The sequence below is a fragment of the Manis pentadactyla genome, chromosome 3 (assembly GCF_030020395.1).
Source record: "Manis pentadactyla isolate mManPen7 chromosome 3, mManPen7.hap1, whole genome shotgun sequence".
NCBI lineage: Eukaryota > Metazoa > Chordata > Mammalia > Pholidota > Manidae > Manis > Manis pentadactyla.
In genome coordinates, this window is record NC_080021.1 from 167,573,131 (window position 1) to 167,593,590 (window position 20,460).

Sequence of the window (20,460 nt, forward strand, 5' to 3'; positions counted from 1 at the left end):
TGCAATGTGCTCAAAACTACAGGTTACAGTAACTCTATTTCACAGGAAGATTGTGGAGTGATTTTTATTTTTAAATCTTGTGACAGTTGAATGAAGGAAGATATGTCTCTTTAGACATCATGAGACTATCACTACAGGTTCCGTATGTGCTACTTAGCAGGACGTATCATTAAAACAAGAATCCTTTTGCTTATTCTTTTTGGTTTTTCTACAGCCAAACTTGACAAAGCTATTTTATAGCAGCACAAAAAAACAATGACTTTTACCACATAATAGTTTTAGATAGTATCATTTTAGTAGAATTAGAGGTAAAATATCAAATTTCATTTAACAGAGAGATGTTAACCAAAGACAAAGGTACATGGTTCATTTTTTCATTCTCAAAGCTGTTGGACTGAATTGTCTGACTGGCAAAAACAGATCAGAAAGCAGTTTTCCTAGTAACTAGCCTGACTTTTCTCAGATAGTCCTAGGAAATTAAAAACGAACTCTGAAAGAAGAAAGAAAAGGAAACACAGAACACAGTACCTAATTTTTTGTTGTTGTAATCAAACCTCCCTTTTTGCTGCACTCTGAAAAAATTAGGACATTCTGATGAGGAATGTTCTAGAATTCCTAAACCCAAAAAATGTCAGAGCTATTCATTCCCATGGGCAACATGTTTTAAGTTCACTTGATACCTATCATGCAAACACTGACGTAGACCACTAACATACAGCTGATGGCAAAATCAGCCTGGGGAGGACCTTGAAAGAATGGACCACATGACCAAGGAGCCTGACCAGAGAAAGGCTCTCCCTGGACCGTGTGAGATCCTGTGGTCACTGAGGTCTGGACAGAACAGAAGTTCTTGGTCAGATCCTTCGGCTTTCAGAACCTCGTTTTAATAGGTGGCATTTCTGAAACCCCTTAGTTACCTCAACTACTGCTTTACAACAGATATTTTTTAAATCTCCAGAACTATCAAATAACTTTCAGTGATTTTTGAGAGGTCAGATTAAGGTTAGCATAGAAGGAGAACCACCCACCTAGCCAAACTGGCATGTCTCTTTTCAACTTTCATTGTCAAAAGGACAAAGGAACTGTTTTAATGCAGTGTTTTTCAGTTGTCTTTTGTTTCATATTTTACACAGGAAAAAGGAAAATGTTTCTTCAGTTCAGGGCATCTGAATCATATTTCCAAGGGGACAGGCATTTTCAGGACAGTAAGTACTAAATTATAAATAACTTTCAATAAATTAAACTGTAGTCTGGTTTTTTTTATTTTTTCCTTGGAAACATTTAGCCTTCAGAAGACTTAATTGTTCTTCAAGATAAAATGACAGTTGCTTCCAAAGTATATAAGGCAATTGGGCATATGTCAGTTACAAAGCAGTGATGAGATAATGCGGCACAACATACTTCTGCAAGAAACTCCATCGAACCAATGAATGCAAATGTATTCTAGCTTTCTGCCTCATGTCAACTAATCCAACTTGCAAAACTGGACAAGCTCTCTATTAGTGGTTTGAACACCATAACAATCCTTGTTAGAATCCAGTGCCATCTCCCCACATGTAGAGTGAAGGAGACAGATGAGGCAGTTATCCTGATAATCAGAGGCCGGAAAATGCACTGGTACCCCAATTGTCCAGATATTTCAGATGAACATGTTTAAGCTCTGTATTCTTCAGTTAAGTGTTCCTTTCTCTATTTACTTTTCATCATGGTATGAACAAAAGAAGTAGAATGTACCCAAGAGCCTCTAGTTTCCTAGTTATGCATAGTCAAATGAATGGAATAAATTGTATTTATGAAGAGCAGAATTCTGATTTGTCCATCTTTCTCAGTTATGGAGGAAGGTGATTATAAAAGAGTTTCCTCAAGATTTGCGGATTTCTCATAATCCTGCTAAGAGGAAGAAATTTTCCAAATACATAGGACCAAAGGAGGCAGTAATTAAGACAATTAAACTGCTTATCTTGAGATTTCAGGAACCAAAAGGAGAAATATTTTTAGACTGGAGCCTTTCTTTTACTCTTCAAATCCTCTCAAAATATACCATGTAAATAGAGGTCCACCTATAAAATTAGCCATGGTGAGAAGCCTTTGGAAATAGAGAACCGAGAGAAAAACTAAACTTATTCTTCCCTTCTACAACCCAACCAAATTTTACTTCTGTGTTGTTTCAGAATATGTTCACAACCAGGTTTTCCCCAATACTACCCCCATTTCCCTTTCAGCTTATAACTTCACCCAATTAGAGAAGAATCATTTCTTATACTGAAAATTTTTAAATGCTTTTAGATATAAGCATAACTGCTTCCTAAGGAAGATCTAGACAAATGAATAAGCAGCACATAAACTCAAAGGCACAGGCAGATTTAGCACCTAACAGTGTGTAGAGACATTTAGAAATAGAGGAAAAGCCAGCCTTTCAGGCATTTCCTATAGGGACTCCACTCTCCATATCTGTGTGAAAGCTATTCCTGGCCCTTATTGCTAGGGTGACTGGAACAAGGAATTATGTTTTATTCATCTTCTTTCCTCCAACAATACCTAACTAGAAACTTAGTGAATGTGAGATGAATGAGTGGACAAAGGAGTGGACAGAATGGCAAATAACATGGAAGAAGATGGCGAGAGAATTAGAACAGGAAAGGAGAAAACAGAAGACAAAACTCACTTTGTTGTCACCAAAAGCAGGACCTCATGTCCTGAGAACAGGAGCAAGTTCTCTAGACAGCAGGCCATAAAGTAGTGTCTACAGACAAAAGATCAGCACTGTTTCCCTTGTTCTTCTCCAACTGCCCTTGCCTTGTTCCCAAACTAGGGAAGTTTATAAAAGTATGTTACTGAACAGAACACTGGGCAAATGGCCAACTGTCCTCTGGGGAAAGCCAAGCCTGAATCTCATTTCAAATTGATACAAATGTTATGGTCCTGGGTCACTGTAATCAGAGAAAACACATTGAACTTGAATGCTCTAAGACATGTCCAAAACTTTTGCCTTATAAAATATGAGTCTTATCAACCTGAAATTTTCAAGGCAATATAAGAGTTCTGTTGTCAAAACATTAAGATTACAGAGACATGTCCACAGGGCCCGCATCTGAAAAGTCTTCCCTGACTTCCTTCAGTTAGATTATAATCTCTTCATCCCCTGAATTTCAGGAGTACTTTGTCTACATTTTCTCATAGACTTGCCACTTTCTGCTTGGTACTGTTGTGTTTTAAGTGCATGTCTAATCTCAACTAGATCAAGCTACTTGAGGACTTGAGGGCACTGTCCCCCCAAAATCTTTATAGTGCCTTCCTCCCTTGCTCCTTGCCATTAGAAGATCCTCATAATTTGTTTAAATTGAGTAAATCTATTCTGATTGTAGTTGAGTTCAACTATTGATCAAAAGAATCTTCCCAAATATTTTACATCCCAAGATATCTAGGATTAACCATAATCATTCTTTCTCCTTGAGTGCTCCTACTATGCTATGTACCTATTTGCATTTTTCTGTTTTAACCACTCCCCCACCCCCACTGGAACCCTATTAGGCAGTATTATCCTCATTACAATCCAGGAAGCTGAGATTTAAAGAATGAAATAATTTTCCCAAGATCCTGGTAAGGGATTGGCAAAGCTGAGTTTGTACCCAAGTCATTGATTCCAAATTCCATGCTCATAGCTCAGAGCCAGAATCCCACCTCCCAGTCAACAGAGTGAGGCCTTCCAGGTCCCTATTCCAACAATCACTTCTTAGGAAGAACACAGGCACAGCTTATCCACAAACCAGTCAGTTGCTGTGGTCTGAAAAAGTAAGATTCTTCCTCACAAAAAGAAACAAGTTCTTAAAGCTTCTAAAAGCTCCTCAACAGACATGCCAAGACCTTTTAAGGGAGAATGACAGTAAGTCAGGTTTAAACCCAGAATGACCTGGAAGCCTAGATTGACTACAGGCTCCTGTGATACCCAAAAGCCTATTGTGCTGTTAATTTATTGTCTGGGAAGTAGAGTTTTTGTTCTTGAACAGGAAAAGGACTTCAAAGCTTCTGCTCCTACTAGAATAGATCCTTCATAACTCAATTTATCCAGCTTTATTTTTCATGAAGTATGAACTTTTTCTTCCAGGGAGATTATTTTTCACCATTTCCTTATAAGTAATTTTCTTAAAGAAAAAAATGCAATTAAATATTTAAGGCCTTGAGCTATTGTGTAAGAATTCATGCTTAAAGGAAGGTAGTCTACATTTAGTCTCATAGTTCACATTGAAGCACAACAGGTATGAAATATTACCCAATCTTTCATGCTCTAACGTGTCTTTCTGCCTAATTGAAGCAGTAAGTCTCAGGATTTGCTGGGGTTTTTTCCCGACTGACATCACCCTTCATTCTTGAAGCAAGATACTTACAAAGAAATCCTCAAAACAACAATGGAATATTCATTCATGTGTACCAACTTTTCCCCAGGTGTTACTTAGGAAATTTGCAACCCTAGGAATCTTCTTTGTCCTGAAAATGCCCTATGGGCTACCATTACTTTCTTGTCTTTATTCAAAGCTTTGGGTGAATGAAACAACCGAGGTGCAGGGACGCTGGTGAAAATTTGAGGACGTCCACATTCGCTCTGGTGCTTTGAGTTGTGGTGGCTCTTTGCCTTTTTCTGTCTCTCCTTCCACCTTTGTGCTCCCTCCCAGGCAGCACCTAGACCCTCTGGCTTTTGCAGTGTCAAAAACTGCTTTTTTAGTCCTTTTTGGACTTAGAGAGTCTGAAGGGTTGCCTCTTTTGCGTTTGAGGAGTGAGAGGGGTTTTTTTCCCCTCGTTACAGGCCTGTGGGCACAGGTGAGCACATGGCATAAGTATTTGAGGTTCCCTGGGCGAATCTCTAAAAGAATACCTCCAGGCATTGACAGTCTGCCTGGGTGTAAGACAAGACAACCAAGAACTGTGTGACCACCACCAGAGGAACAACCATCTCATGGCAAATAATGCCACAAGTTTCCAGTGTTTACCATGGGCCAGCCACCATTCTGGGGGCCTCATTTTAACCCCAGTAATAATGTCAGGAGAGAAGGATTCTTGTTCTCCCCATCTTGCTGAGAGCGTAAGTCACCTGCCAACATCACACAGGTAGGAAGGGGTGGAGCTAAGATTCAAAAACCAAAGTAGACGCTGTCTGTATTAGAAGTATGATCTGTTTGATCCCTTTTATGTACTGTTAAACTCACAAAAAGAGGAAAGAAACAGATAAAGTGTGATACGAAGCTTTCTCAGTTACTTATTTCCCATTTTTGTTTCTTTTTAAATTTAGAAACAGTTTCCTCCCTTTTCCCTACCCCATGGCCTAGAACATCTGGGACGCCTTTTATAAATTGATTTCCATTTTATTTTTATGAAGACTAGTCCAATATCCAAGAAATAACAATAGGTGGTATGGGCCTAAAATCTTTCTTGATGAGGTGCAAAGTAATTGTCAGACACACGTAATGGAGCTTCACAGCACCAGTAGGAGATCAGAAGTGCTGAACAGCGTTCTTCTGCCCATCTTGATAGGAAGGATGATAAAATTTGAGGCCTGGAAGGGTACTTTTTGGAAGGTTAGTCAACTAGTCATTTAAGAAAAAAGGAATCAAACAGCAAGTGCTATTAAAATCCTAGTAAATATGGAGTACAGGTCTAAGCTTTAGGAGAAAAAGGGAAAAACATATCAAGAAAGGAAGAAAGGAAGAAGAGAGAGGGAAGGATGAAGAAAGAATGGGAGAAGGGAGGGAGGAAAGGAGAAAAAGAGAGGAAGTGGGGGATCGAACCCCTTAGTCGCATCCCCAGGAGGTTGAAATCCCTTTTCAGCTCATCGCTCCTTTCCTCACTGAAAACAATTTTAAGGAAAGACTCCTTCACTATCTTTATAAATTCTGTTATGATATTAAAGATTTTACATGTTTCTTAGGCCAGTTATCAATGAAGGTAGGCGAAAAGGAAGAAAAAAAAAGCAGCAGCAATCAGATGCGGTTAGCCCTTAGCCTTTAAAGATCACTATAGGTTCTTCGGAAGCTTGTATGCTGGCTAAACAGCTCAGGCTGCCCTGGAAATCCCGTCTGCTACATTAAAAAAAAAAAATCTTTGAATACGTTTTTTAATCATCTCCTTAACATATAATGATTCTTTCCTTTTGTGAGCATTTTCAGGGTTGACCCAAATTACATCGCAGGGAATCTGAGGGAGAGAAAATGACAAAAATCTCTTATATAATGAGATAGAATATGACTTGAAATTCAACAATTATTTCATGCGTTTTTGCCCTATGACCAAAAAGTCAATACTCTTTCTTTTTATTTATGTTCCTTTCCCGGAAACCTTTTCTCTGAAGTTCAGTTTGAATATCTGTTAAGGACGCTCTAAACATGAGACTCACCAGGTGACCCTGAGCCTCCCAATAGACCAACCGGCCTCATGAGACTTGGATTCCATCGGGAAAGACCCATGTTCCCGTTCGCTTAGAACAGTCCTAGTTTCTCTCCGTGGCCCTGTTGAAATTTTTAATACCACCTCCTTTCATTACCAAACATGTCCCTATTTTGAGGATAACTTTCACAGTCACCTAGAATATATACTGAATACATGCATAGAAGAGATACATTTTATACTGCAGTGGGAAAATATGAGTGCCTTGGACTCAATACTCGTTATATGATCCTACACAAGTTATTACCTCTCTGAGCGTCAGTATGCACATTATAAACTGGGAAATATAATTATCCCCTTAAAGTGTTGTGTGAGGATCCAAAAAGACAAGGTCTATGAAAGTGCTTTATAGATTGTAAACCCTCACAATTGTTGGCAGTCATTATTGTTCTAGTTTAGCTTTTCATAAATTACATGGAAGAAAAAAACAAAAAACTATAAAAACTGAAGATCTGGGGAATTACAACTTCATTAGAAATAGCTGGACCTGTCTTCAGACTTGAACAAGAACAAAAACCTTTATGTTGAACTTCTAAGTCACCAATCTAGCTACTCTGAGCCTGGCATTAATAAACATGCACACTCACATATACATTTCAGTTAAACATTAATAATTCATAGTACCTATAAAAGCTATGTATTTTATTTTCTATGATTTATAATGTCTTTATTCTTCAAAGAGCACATTAGTTCCATTTCACAGATGAGGAAACTAAGGTCAAACCAAGAGCTTTTCCTGAGATCACACCTCTAAAAAGAAGCAGAGTTCTATCTTGTTCCCCTTCAGAATGCAAATCTGGAGGGATTGCATTTATCAAACCCTGCTTCTGTGATGTGGTAACATTTAATTTCCTGATTGCCCTTGTACTTTGACCAAATTCTTGGTACACTTAAATTAATCTGAAAGAATAGAGTGAAGGTGATCCCATTACTACCTCTAGGTATTTGCAGTCAGTCATATTTTGATAATAAATTCAGTCAACAGTGTTGGTAAAGGTAATTTATGGAAGGATGTATAATAACAGATTCTTAGTTCTTCTCACATGCCATGGAGATTTTCATGATCTCAGAAGTTTTTGCCATTGACTGCATTGATTTCAGTAACACTAATGCAAGAAGCCCACCTACTTAATTTTGCATGAGGAATCTCCTCTGCTTTGTGTTCCTTCACCTGTTCAAACTGATTAGCTGATGGGTAGCTTATCAGTTTTCTGAAGGGATGGCTTATTTGTCATGATCCAGTGTGAGTCATTGCTATTTATTTATCAGATTGGTGCTGCTAGGAACCTCTGAGCAGTAAGTGGACCAAAGTAATAAGGGTCCAACTCGCTGTACAGCCGACTGTTAAACTTCTTTCAAAAATAAAAGGCAAAGAAACAAAACAAAATGAAAAGACTTGAAAATCATGAAAACAGTCTCTTTTCTAAGCTTTTTAATTTATTTATTTTGAACTCTTAAGTGTTTTTGTTATTTTATTTTGGTTATGAATTCTTTCTGCTCAAGAACAGAGCAGTAAATTTGGCTCACTGTCCCAGAAAAGAGCAGAATTTTTGGCACTGAATCATTAGAACAACATAATTTTCCAGCTCATGCCTACCCATTCTCTTGATTAGAGAGACATTTATTTTTAAAGCAAATCTATGTCTCTTATAGTGAGAGGTGGTAATACTACATGATAAAGAATCTGTTTAAGGATTAACCCACTAAGCAAGTGGCTTATGGTGAATAAACTGGCAACTTGGAAATACATGAGAATTTTACAGTTTATACTTAGCTGTTTTCTCCTATCATCGAGTTGACAAGAGTCAAAATGTGGAAAATATACACAAATGTGGGTCCTAGGGATTTAAACCAGCAATGTTACTGGTAGACTCCCTGTGCCTCTTCACTCTCTATAGCCCCTCCAGGTTCTGCTCATTTTACTTTAGAAGTGATGTTTGAATCCATCTCTGTCTTCTCCATTTCTCCAGTTACTCCTCACAGGCACTTAAAAATCACAGTCTCAGCTTCCAAATGGTTTATAAAACACTAGTTTCTCCAACCTCTAGTTCCATGGCTTTCCAACTATTTTAGCTATGGAAAACCTTTGTTAATCCAAAATCTTATGTGGCTGCTCAATATGGAAAACAGAAAAGGAGATGCTTTGCTTAAAGGAGGTCTAGGAGAACCTGGACCAGAGAATAGTTTGAAAACCAAAGCTTTACACCAATTCTTTTCAGAGTGCATCAAGAATCATCTGAGAGGCCTAAAGTACACATTCCCCGGCCTGCTCCCAGTGACTCTGTTCAGTAGGGCTGGGCTTGTATTCAGGAACCGGCATGTTTAACAAACATTCCCAGGTGATGCCAATGCAGCTGTTTCCAAACTCATTTTTGAGAAATACTGCCAGTTCTAGCCCACCTCTACTTCTTGATCATGTCTCTTCTCTACTTTCAGAATCCCACTGGCTTCCCAAATATTAACTTCAAGCAAGTAAGACCAACCTCTTCAAAAGTTGACCTCCACCTACCTCTTAAACTCTCTTTCTCAGAGAATACCTCCACTAGCCCAGATTTGTCCTTCCTTAAGCACAGCTCACCCTTTCACACCTTGGTTCCTTTACACATTCAGATTTTCACTAATTAGAAGTATTTTTTTACCTGAGATATTCCAGTAGTTCCTTTAAAGCCCAATGTAAATATTCCCCTCTATCTAAAACTATCTCTGATCCCTCCACTTCCAGAGTTAATCAATCACTTCTTCTTCTGGGATATTCAACTTATGGTAGCCCTTACCACTTTGTATCAGTATTTATATCATTTATATTTTATATCAAGGAAATATCATAGGTGTAAGCTTATCTCCTCTGCCAGACTATGTGATCCTTAAAGCCAAAGCTGTCATCTGAATCATCTTCATTTCCATGGCATAGAAAAATCTTGGTACATGGAAAGAGATCAAAAGATATTTGCCAATTAATTCATCACTCGTGTCATATGATGAAATAGTAAACAAAGCATTGGACATGAGCTCAAAAGATGGGTTGCTTTGCTCATCTGCCACCTACTAGCTTGGTGAGCAAAGGAAAATGACTTTATGCCTTGACACCTTAGATGAAATAAAGTGATTTGCTTGAAAATCACATTCTAAAAATGACAATAAATAGGAAAAATATGTACATGTGAATAGCCTTATATCTATTTGTCTGTGAATATACTTACATGTAATAGAGAACCTGAACTTGTAATAATTTTTTAGAACATTCTTACATAGAAAATTCCAAGTCATCATGGCTTTGTGGGTAAATTATATAAAAGATTCAAGGAAAAAAATAATACCTATCTTACACAAATTCTTTCAAAAAAACAAGTTTTGGGGAACACTTCCTACCCCATTTTATTTCTCATAACATTACCCTGATACTAAATCACAAGAGGATGGAACTAAAGATGAATAGAATGGCACATACACAAAAATCATTAACAAAATAGTACATCAACCCCAGCAATGTATTAAAAGGCAATACATTATGCCCATGTAGAGTTTGTCCCAGGAATGCAATATTAGTTTACACTACCAAAATAAAATACACAATATTAACAGACTATAGAAAAAGACTATTATGATCATTCAATAGATGTACAAAAAGCATTTGACAAAATTCAACACCCATTAAGATTAAAAACTCAGAAATCTGAAAATAGAAGGAATCTTTCTTAACTGGAAAAACAGCATTAACAAAAACTTATCACTAATCTACTTAATGATAAAATACTTAATGATAAAATATTGAACAATTTCCTTCTGAGATTGAGAAAAAACAAAGACTATCTCCTCCAACTACTTCTATGCAACACTGTTCTAGCAGAGTGAGGGAGAGAGTGGGTAGGAGCAAACAGGTGAATCAAGATTTGCAAAATGTTTACTGATGCTAAAGCTGGTTGACAACTGTGATGACAATTATATTATTCACTCTACACATACACACACACACATATATGTATATATGGAATCTTCCATAACTGAAAATACACTGCAACTCTATAAAAGGAGAGTTTTCCTCATTCTGTCTGCTACTGCACATTGCCTTCTTAAAGGCTTGAGCTGGGTCCGAATGATGGAAAAAACTATACAGAAAGAAAGGTGGGACAGAAAGGGTTAAGAACAGAATAGAAACAAGGATAGATTTTCAGTAAGGTAAAAGTAGATGTCTTTTTGAAGAGAGGACATGAGCTGTGGAAGAGAGGGGAAGATGTAAACTAGTTTATAAAAGTTGGGTTAAATTCAACCATTAAGAACCTTGAAAGCCAGACCCTGAACAACTTCCTTTTCCTTATTCTAAACTCTACCTTAGTCCACCACTGAATTATTTATTGAGAACCTTGAAAGGCCTGAGGAACAATTTAGACCAAATACTGTAACAGCCAATGTCATTAGAACAAAAGCACACACAAACCTCATTCTGAAAAGAGGCTTCATTGGGGCAAAAAACCAGATGAGTATCTCAGCTGTTATAATTCTTAATTCAACATTTCATCATGACCAGAATTTGGCCTTCCTTTGGCGTTTACTGTTTTTCTGAATTGTGGAAGATATAATAATGTCAACTCCAGGATTCAGTAGGAGACAAAGTTGGTATATTAGGAAGATATTGCAGACCAAAGCAATTAGAGATTGTATTCCATGATTTCCTTGCCACAAATGTAGTTACTTAACTTTTTCCTCATGTATAAAGTGGAAATGATAATGCCTCCCTCAAAATTTGGCATACTTAAATGAAGTAAAATAACATATGGGAAGTTAATGTAAGGACTTAGCACAGTGCCTGGTACATAGAAATGTTCCTTTCACTTTAATCCAGTGTCAAATATTCTGATCCATTGTCCCATATCTGTCTCAATTAAGGAATAGTATGACAGTTTGATGGTAAAGTTCCCTAGTGACTCCCCACTTGTTTTTCCTTTTTTGAAATGTCCTCACACTGCTCAGTTGCCCCTTGTAGCCAATCAGGGGAGGCCAAAGGAAGGGCAATTAGTCTTCCCCACTCCCCAAATCTTGCCCTGATAGAATGCTTGCCAATCAAAGACTGTCTCAGCATTTCTTTTTCTTTTCTCCAATTTCTATAAAACATACCTTCTTAGACAGTGTAGCTCAGAAAAGGCAAATAGGGACTATGGCATCTTACTACACTGATGGACAGTGACTGCAATGGGGTATGGGGGGGACTTGGTAATAAGGGTGAATGCAATAACCACATTGTTTTTCTTGTGAAACCCTCATAAAAGTGTATATCAATGATTCCTTAATTTAAAAAAAAACACATACCTTCTTAACACCTTTGTACACCTGCTGAAATAAAAGTGACTAGAGATGGGTTCTCTTATTGCAATTTTGTGAATAAATGAGCATTAATTTTGTCCCAGCTGGAGTTTTGTCTTTACACATTGTTTTCTCCTGGCTCTGAAAAGGGGACTGTCACGCGGAGCACAGTCTCATGAAGTCAGCTCTCCAGGACATTGCCGTTTCCACCAAAAGAGGTTCTGAAGCTTGACACTGAACACACACTGCACGTGTGCCCACAGCCCACAAGCAGCAGGGTGGTCTTCAGTACATTGAAGGCCTTGAGTGACGAAACCTTCTAAACCAGTGTGTTCCAAGTTTCCTCCACCCCAGGGAACCCTTTCCCCTCCCCAGCACAATCTTATAGTGAGCTGATCACCAACCTCTTCATTCTGGGGTCACTGTCACATGGCTTAGCAATGCATCCAGAGACGACTAACTAGCTAATTAGAATAACAGGGGTTCAAACAAAAAAGAGGACAAGTTAATAGAGAAGAAGAGGAAAAGAAAATGAGGGGAGAGAAGACAAAATGACTCAAACGGGTGGGATATATATGGGAAGAAACATGTTGAAAGAAACTGCATAAGCCTTTTGATTCAAAATCCTGTTAAGTTCAAGGATACTACATGGGAATCAATGACATGTCAATTATTTTAGTCTAGCAAAGTTGAGCCCCCTGCCCTAATCTTTTTTAGAGCTAGTTTTTAGTCATCCTTTAGGACTACACAAGGATAAATTTAAAATTAGGGCTTTAAAGTTGCCTGGCTTTGAAGAGCACTTATGCTTACAAAAGAAATAAATTAGTATATTGCAGTGTCAGGCTAAATGGATGATTTATTGACACTTTCTCAGAACTATTCTAAGTTATTTTTTACAGCATGTATCCAAATGGAATAGCACCAAGGTGTTTATGTAGGCTCCAATTTCTATACTACTCCAGTATCTGGCATGAAGTATTTTTATGGCATATAACCATTCCCTCTGAAGGAGTGTTTGGTCATCCTTTAAACTGTAAATTGATCAGCTTCTGAATATCCGAGGAATTATATTTGTACCAAGCAAATTGCACGGCTGGACGAAAAAAAAAAAAAGCCTGACAGTTAATTCACCTTGTTCTACTCTGGACTATTTTAGGAGGCCAGATAGCTATCCTGTATATAAGAGAACATAATCAAGGATCATGCTAAGTTGCACATGTGCTCTAGGTCTTGCCCAACAGAAATGTACACATTACTCTACTCAGGGTCACTGTGCAAGGGTGCTAGACTGGAGGGCAAGAGATGGGTACATCCTGATCAAGTGCATGCCGAGGCATATGCCAAATTTTCACCAAGGTGCCCTACAAATAAGCAGCAGCCCAGATTCCTTTCTTTCATTCATTCAGCCCCTCAGTATTTTCTGAGTAGCCATTGAGCAGAAGACACTGTTCTAGATATTGCAAAAGATACAACAATGCAGTCTGGGGAGATTAAGCATGTACACAAATATATAGTAAAAAAGGATTAGAAATACATAGATGACATACTAGGAATGGGCTCCAGCTTCTGGGTCCCACCCTCTAAACTTCTTCTGGAACCCCCCTTTATTTTTCCTTTTCTTGATCTCTTTTCCTGTCCTGCCTTGGACATAATACAAGTCTCTTCATATAACTTTGATCATCTCCTACTCTTTTCTGTCTCTTAATTATTGATATCAGGGATCTAGAGGCTGATCTCAACTTTTCTCGTCTCCTCTTCTACCACCTTTACACCTTATTTATTATAGCTTTGTCCGCAACAGAGACGCGCCACTGTCTCATGACCTGGATGAGTGGGCTGCAAACTTTATCTGTAATGGCCAGACAGTATATATTTTAGGTTTTATGGCTTATAACTATTTTACTCTGTGGCTACCGGCAGAAGGAGCCATAGACACTACATAAGCAAAGGAACACAGCTGTGTTCCAATAAAACTTTATTTATGGACACTAAAATTCAAATTTCATGCAACTTTGAACATGTTATGAAATCTTACTACCCTTTGGAATTTTTTTCAAACTGTGAAAAATATAAAAACAATTCTTAGATTTTGAGGTATACTAAAGTAGGTGGCAAGCTGGGTTTGGCTTTAGGGACCCACATTTTGCTGACTCTTGGCCTAGAGGATATGGAGGGTAGAGAATAGGCCCAAGCCATAGGGATGCAAGCAAGGTGGGTAGAGGAGGGCAGAAAGGAAGAGTGATGGTTAGGAAGGGATAATATATAAATCTGCAGGGAAGTGAAATATTACAATGCCCTTGCACAGGGATTATGGGTTTTTTATGAAAGTAGAACAGGCATGGTAGAAAGAGGGAACTTCATGTGAGCACTGGTAACTCCTTTCCTCACGTTCATTCTACATTTGCATAGCAGAGAATGCTAGCTGTTCACCAAAACTCTGTTGCCATTTCTTCATAATCAAACATGCATGATTCATTTCCTAGCCACACCTGCAGTTAGCTGTGGCCATGTAACTGGCTGTCACCATGGAACATGAGCCATGGTGAGGTGGGTCACTTTTAGGAAAAGGGAAGTCCTCCCATCCCCCTTCAACTAGCTGAATGTCATTGAAGATGGTGCCACAGTAGATGGTGGAGACACAAGTTTGAAGGAGACATGGTCCCTCAAGGAGCACCTGGAGAAGCTGTTCACTAACTAGGAGCATCCACCTAAGACCGTTACAAAAGCAAGAAATACACTTTTGCATTTGAACAGTTTTATATTTATGTATGTATGTATGTATGTGTATGTGTGTGTTTATATATATATATAAATTTATAAATTTAGTCTCTTTGTTGCAACAGCCAATTAGCTACTCTAATTAATATACTTGTCAAGTGTGGAACCATGTCTTACCAACCTTTGTGCTTCTAGCATCTGCCTCAGTGTTTGGTACAAAGTTACCAAACAGCTGGTTAAATGATTGATAAACTAAAGGAAAACATCACTGCCATTTTGTATTCCCCTGTCTTCCCCTCAGCTCCTTTTATCTTCTCTCCTGAGTGGTACCATTGTTCTTGTGATGCCACTTAGTTGCCCAAGTTGTCTTTATTATACTAATTCCTCCAGTCTTCCCAAAGTAATGCTATTGGAACAATACTTCTGTTTCATTTTCTCTAAAACCTGTGCTTATTCAGCTGAATAGAGCCGTTAAACTAATGGATGCTAAGGTGTAAAAGACTACAATGGTTCATTTCTGTGTGACCATTTTACACAGAATACAAAATAGATATTCATATTTTAAAAAGGAAAATGTATGGCTTGATCTGAAAAACAATCATGGAATTTATTACATCAATGAAGGATTCAAACAGCTCAATTATGGAACACACAATATAGATGACTGTTTTCCACCTGAATAGCTGAGCTGCAATCACAAGAAGAAAAGACCTATAATGCCTGAAATACCCGAAGAACAAGGAAACTCAGTATGAGGTTTTCACTGTCCTTAAGTCCTTGTGGTTCTGAAATTTCTCTTCTAATCTTAACTCTCCACTCTCTACTTTCATAGATGTGAAATTCTAGATTTTCGAAGGACTTAGATGTTAATCATGTCCAACCTTTCACCTTTAGAGAAATACATGTTGCCACTATCAATAATATAATCCTTTACATAGTCAAAGAATCCCCCAGCCTTCTCTTCAGTAAGCTAAGTAGCCCAATTCCTAAAGGAATTTTTTGCAAATATATTTTAATCCATTAATCTTCTTCATTTTTCCTCCAGTTGTTCACTCTTTCTCAGGTTACAAGGTTCAAAAAGGGACATGAGATTCTAAAAACAGACATAACCAACAAGGCCAGTCAGCCAGGCCTATGTGTAGACAGAGTTGAAAGCTACCAGCCTGGTTTGATTTGAGATGCAGAAAAGATCCCAGTTCTCCTCTCCTCCAGCCCCACTCACCCACCCAAAAATAGCTCCCTTATCTTCCCTGCCAAAGCTGATTTTCCCATCACTGGAGGGCCTCAGGAAAGGGGGCAGAGGAAAGGCAAGTAATATTTCTCAAGAACAATGTACTTAGCTTTATGCTAGATCCATTATATACATTATTTCATTTAAATTTTACAAGTATGGTAAGAACTTATTAGTACATATAACATAAAGGGGGCAATAAAGTATTCAGTAAAAGATAAGAATGTAACCTCTCAGTCAGATAGACCTACGTTTGAATTCTAGCTCCAAGGTTTAAAGGCTGTCAGACTTTAATATGTTTAGCCTCTCAAAAGTTCAGGCTTGATCTTGAGTTTATTCAAAAATACAGTTTATTAGACCTATAATAGCATAGGATATTGTGATGAAAAAATGAAATAACCTACATGCATAGGCCAGTTCCTACCTCCTGACAAATACTCAGTATACTTGAGCCACTGTTATTTCTTTATTTTTAATTCAAGTATAGGCAACATAGAATATTACATTAGCTTTAGGTATAAAACAGGGACTTGACAGTTATATATATATTATGAAATACCACAATAAATGTAGTTACCATCTGTCACCATACCAAGTTATTACAATATTATTGACTATATTCCCTATGCTGTACTTTCCATCCCCATGACTTATTATATAACCAGAAGTTTGTACGTCTTAATCCCCTTCACCACTATTCTTATGATTCGCTGTTTACCGATAAGGAAATTGAAAGTCAGTGAAATTAAATGGTCAGCCTCAGGGCTTGGAGCTAGGAAGTGGCAGAGACAGAACCTGAACCTAACTTTGCCTCCAAAGCTTGTGTTCTTTCCACTACTCACAAGCCTTCTCACAAGCTCACAGGAGTTGCTTGGAAGTGCATAAATTCTGCCACCACATTTTAGACTCTCTGACTTAGGAACCTAAGTATGTAGCCTTGAAACAATGCAAGCAAACAAGTAGGCAAGCCATCAGAGTTGGAGAGAATGAATGACAAGACCAGTTCCCAAGAAAATGTGACTTCAAAGGGAAGAGGATGCAAAGGACCTTGGGGGAGCCAGACTGTCCAGGGCCACTGGTTAAGGGACACTAGGAACACCTGAGAAATGAGCACCAAAGGCAGGAAGGGTAGTGTTGAAAGCACTCTTTACCTGAGTCATAACAGTTCAGACATGAACTTGAGAGTTAGAAGTTCAAACCCTGACCTAGAACTACCTTTGAAAGCACACCAGTTTTTCAAATTGATAGAGAAAATTATTTTAAGAAGTCAGGTGGTTTGTCAAGGAAGATGACAACTAAGGGAAGCTGGAAGGTGAGCTGCTTCTTGTTTTGTTCAGTTTCTTCTTATTAGCAGTTAAGCTAGAGTCTCTCTCTCTCTCTCTCTATATATATATATGACCTCAAGTTAATAAATATATGTTATATATATATATAATATATATATATACAAGTTAATATAATATATAACCTCAAGTTAATATCTGTTGTATGGCATGTGGTATACACTCTATATTCACTCAAAATCGAGAAGTGAAATTCCGGACTTTAATGCTAGACATACAGAGTCAAAGCCTGGTCCCCTCACCTTCAGCTGTGTGATTCTGGGTGAGTCATTCACTCTCTGTGCCCCATATTACTCACCCATTAAATGGAGGTAATAAGAGTACCTATTCCATAAGGTTGAGTGAGGATTCAGTGAGTCAAAATATACAAGTAGGAGACGCCCAACAGATTTTAGACATTATTATTCTCTCATTTAATCCTCATAATGAGTCAAGTAACTGAGGCAAATCATCATTCACTTTTTGCCACTAGCAATTAGAAGGATCAGAACCCAAAGAAAATTTATGATGCCAAGTCTAGTTGTTTTCTACTTTGCTATGCTGCTTCTGTTATGTGAAAAGATGGGATGTGTACAGAAAAACTCAGTACTGTGTCAGATGGTCCTTCCCGATTAAGATGAAGTGCCCTTACATTGCTATACAGTCAAGGAGACTTAGGGACTTGTCTTCACTCAGTACCTAAATGGCCCTCCACATGTGGCCATATGCTCTTATCAGTGACAAAAAAAAAAAAAAAAAGTTAAAACATCAGCCTCCTTGCTCACACTACAGAAAGAACTGATGAAATAAATGGGGAGGGAAAATGTATTGCTATGTTGGACCAATTCTTTGCTGAACTGCAACTGCTAACAGCAGTTACTCACACTGAAGTAATGAAGGCATCCCCATAGTCGGTTTCATCCTCACCACCACACAGGAATCAGAGTGGTAGATGGGCCCTGTCTAAAATAATGAACAGTTCCCTTCAGATCCATCAGCTCATACATTTTGGCTGGGCCTTTGTGTAGCCAAGGGAATGGCTATGAAAGCAAGGAAATGAATATAAGGAACTAGGACAGCTCTACACAAATATGTTAGGTACTAACTTCTTTATGAAAAAAAGCTGCCTTTCAAGTTATGGGGTGATATCTCTTGCTCTCTATTACTGAATTAACAGTTGCTCTCGAAATATGTATGCGTGTGAGACAGAGAGAGAGTCCCAAAAGCTGGGGGCTGGACATAAACCAATGAGCACGCAAATGTCTGCAACTCTCAATGATGGCGACACCTTGGAAAGGTGCAGGCTAGGAGAGGCCACTGTCATCTCAACCATCCAGGAGGATGTGGAGTCCTCAGTGGCCATGCAGAACTGTTCTGTGTGACCATTTTCCCAGTTCAGCACTTGCTGAATATTGGCCATTTCACATGGTTCAGTCTGTATATTGCTAGGACAATGGAGATGAATCCTGGGGTGAGATAAATCCCATTAAACAAGTAACAGGATTTCCCAAATGGTAGATAGTAACAATTAAAAAAAAATGATTCCATTACAGAGATATGTAGTCTGTCCATACTAAATCTAGATTAGCTACTGTGGTGCATCCATGACAGACCTTCCGTGAAAGGATTTGATAACCAGAAGATTCCCTTGGCTCACAGGAAAACCCATGCTTGGTGTAATGTTGAATCTCTCCTTATATAATGAAATTTACAATCTTTATAACCTGTGTACACATCGAAATATATATCTTTTGAGGCCATGTGAGAAGATGTCAGTAAAAGTATCTCAGTTTGAACCCCGGAATCTCCCAAACATTCCAGGCATAATCCCTAATGGCAAGAAGAGTAAAGCCAGGTGAGTCAAAGCATAGCTCTACTGACCAAAATAAATGAGCAAATATTTTCTGTTTGGTTTTCTCTGGAATTTAAGTGATTCTATGGGATCAGACCATTCACTGATGATACTGTCCCTCACTAACCTCTATCTGGCACTGGAATTAAAAATGGAAGTGAAATGACCAGCAGGGGAGGAGGTAGGGGTAGAGTTTTCTTTAGAGATCTTCTATACTCAATTTGAAGATGAAATCAAATTTGATTATTCTTATCACCCAGCAAAGTGAAATGATGTATTTAGTTAAACTTTAGCCTTTTGGACGAAGAGGCCAGCAATGATGGTTCTGCCTGCCTGTAGTTAGAGGGCTTCATTTTTTAAAAGCTCCAGAAACATTTGTCTCAAAGAAAACTCCATTTTTCTTTTTTTGCTGCTTTTCTTTGAAACACAAAAGGTTACCCCAACCCATAAGTCAGCACATTTAAAAAAACTCAACCCACATCCTAGAAGACCCTCAATAAAATTTAGTTATTGGCCAGCGGAACTTAACAAGGATGCCAAGTGCAGGGGGAGTGGTCACCCTAACTAAATGGTGGCAAGAGAAATGGGAATTGTGGACTTGGCAGGGGGGTAAAGCAGGCATTTCTAGCTGCTTCCCTAATGGCTTCTGCAGGGACAGATCTTCACCTTTGTGATCATCCCAAACTCTGAAAGTAAGCCTAACCAACTTGGGGTCTGCCCAACTGCCACAGACACAAAACTCTAGCCAATGTCAACACAAGGCTGGGAACTGTTATGGCCGCAGGCATGAGCAGGAATAAGGACATCTACTGTCTAACAGGCATCCAGTCCCACAGACCAATCTCCAAACCCTCACATCTGTCTGGCTTTAGCTGAGCTTTGAAATAAAGAATTTAAAAGATCATAAATCATCTTCAAACTGGAGGCTCCACAGGGCAATTCCTAGTTGAACCTGTGAGTTGAGAATATTCTGAAGCGTTTTGCAAAAATATGTGGACAGAGATACGCTCTTGTGACAACTTATATAGACCATTTGGGGATCCCATTGCATTGCACTGTACTTGGGCATGACTATGAAGATTCTTAAAAACAAGAACAATATCCTAAATCTCTCTACATCACCATGCCTATGGTAGAGCCCTTCACATACTAGGAAAACTACATGTTTATTGAATGAACGGATGAGCAAATGTTCAGCTTAATAGCAGTGCTAAAAAGATGCTTTAATTTGATGAGAAATGCTATATATTACTTTCCTTTTAAGCTATAAAGAGCCCTGACCCCAAATAAGAGATATGATATGAACTTACTATATTCCAGCCTAAGGTCTACATTTGGTACTAAGTATATTGACAGTGAAGAAAAATGCAAAGAGAAAGAAATAAAACACTCATTGCCAAGATACACCATCCATGAGTAAAGAATGTCATCCCGTCTTGCTACAATAAACATTTCAGCTGTTCCATATAAGTGCTCCTATATGGCTTCCTGCTTGGGGACAAGCATAATAAATGATATGAGGTTAAATAAAATCCTCAGGGAATCTAAAATAGCTCTCAGTAATGCGAGCCTCAATAGAGTCTTCAGAGCTTTACAAGAGAGAA

The 20,460-nt window shown here is 38.3% G+C and overlaps 1 long non-coding RNA gene across 1 annotated transcript in view; it reads left to right on the top strand.

Annotated features, from left to right (window-relative positions):
• LOC130683190 (uncharacterized) overlaps nucleotides 1-20,460 on the top strand; it is a 91,022-nt gene that overhangs the window by 9,255 nt on the left and 61,307 nt on the right. The window contains exon 2 of the long non-coding RNA XR_008996806.1: nucleotides 1,134-1,205. This is a non-coding gene — a long non-coding RNA (uncharacterized LOC130683190). The remainder of the gene's footprint in view (nucleotides 1-1,133; nucleotides 1,206-20,460) is intronic.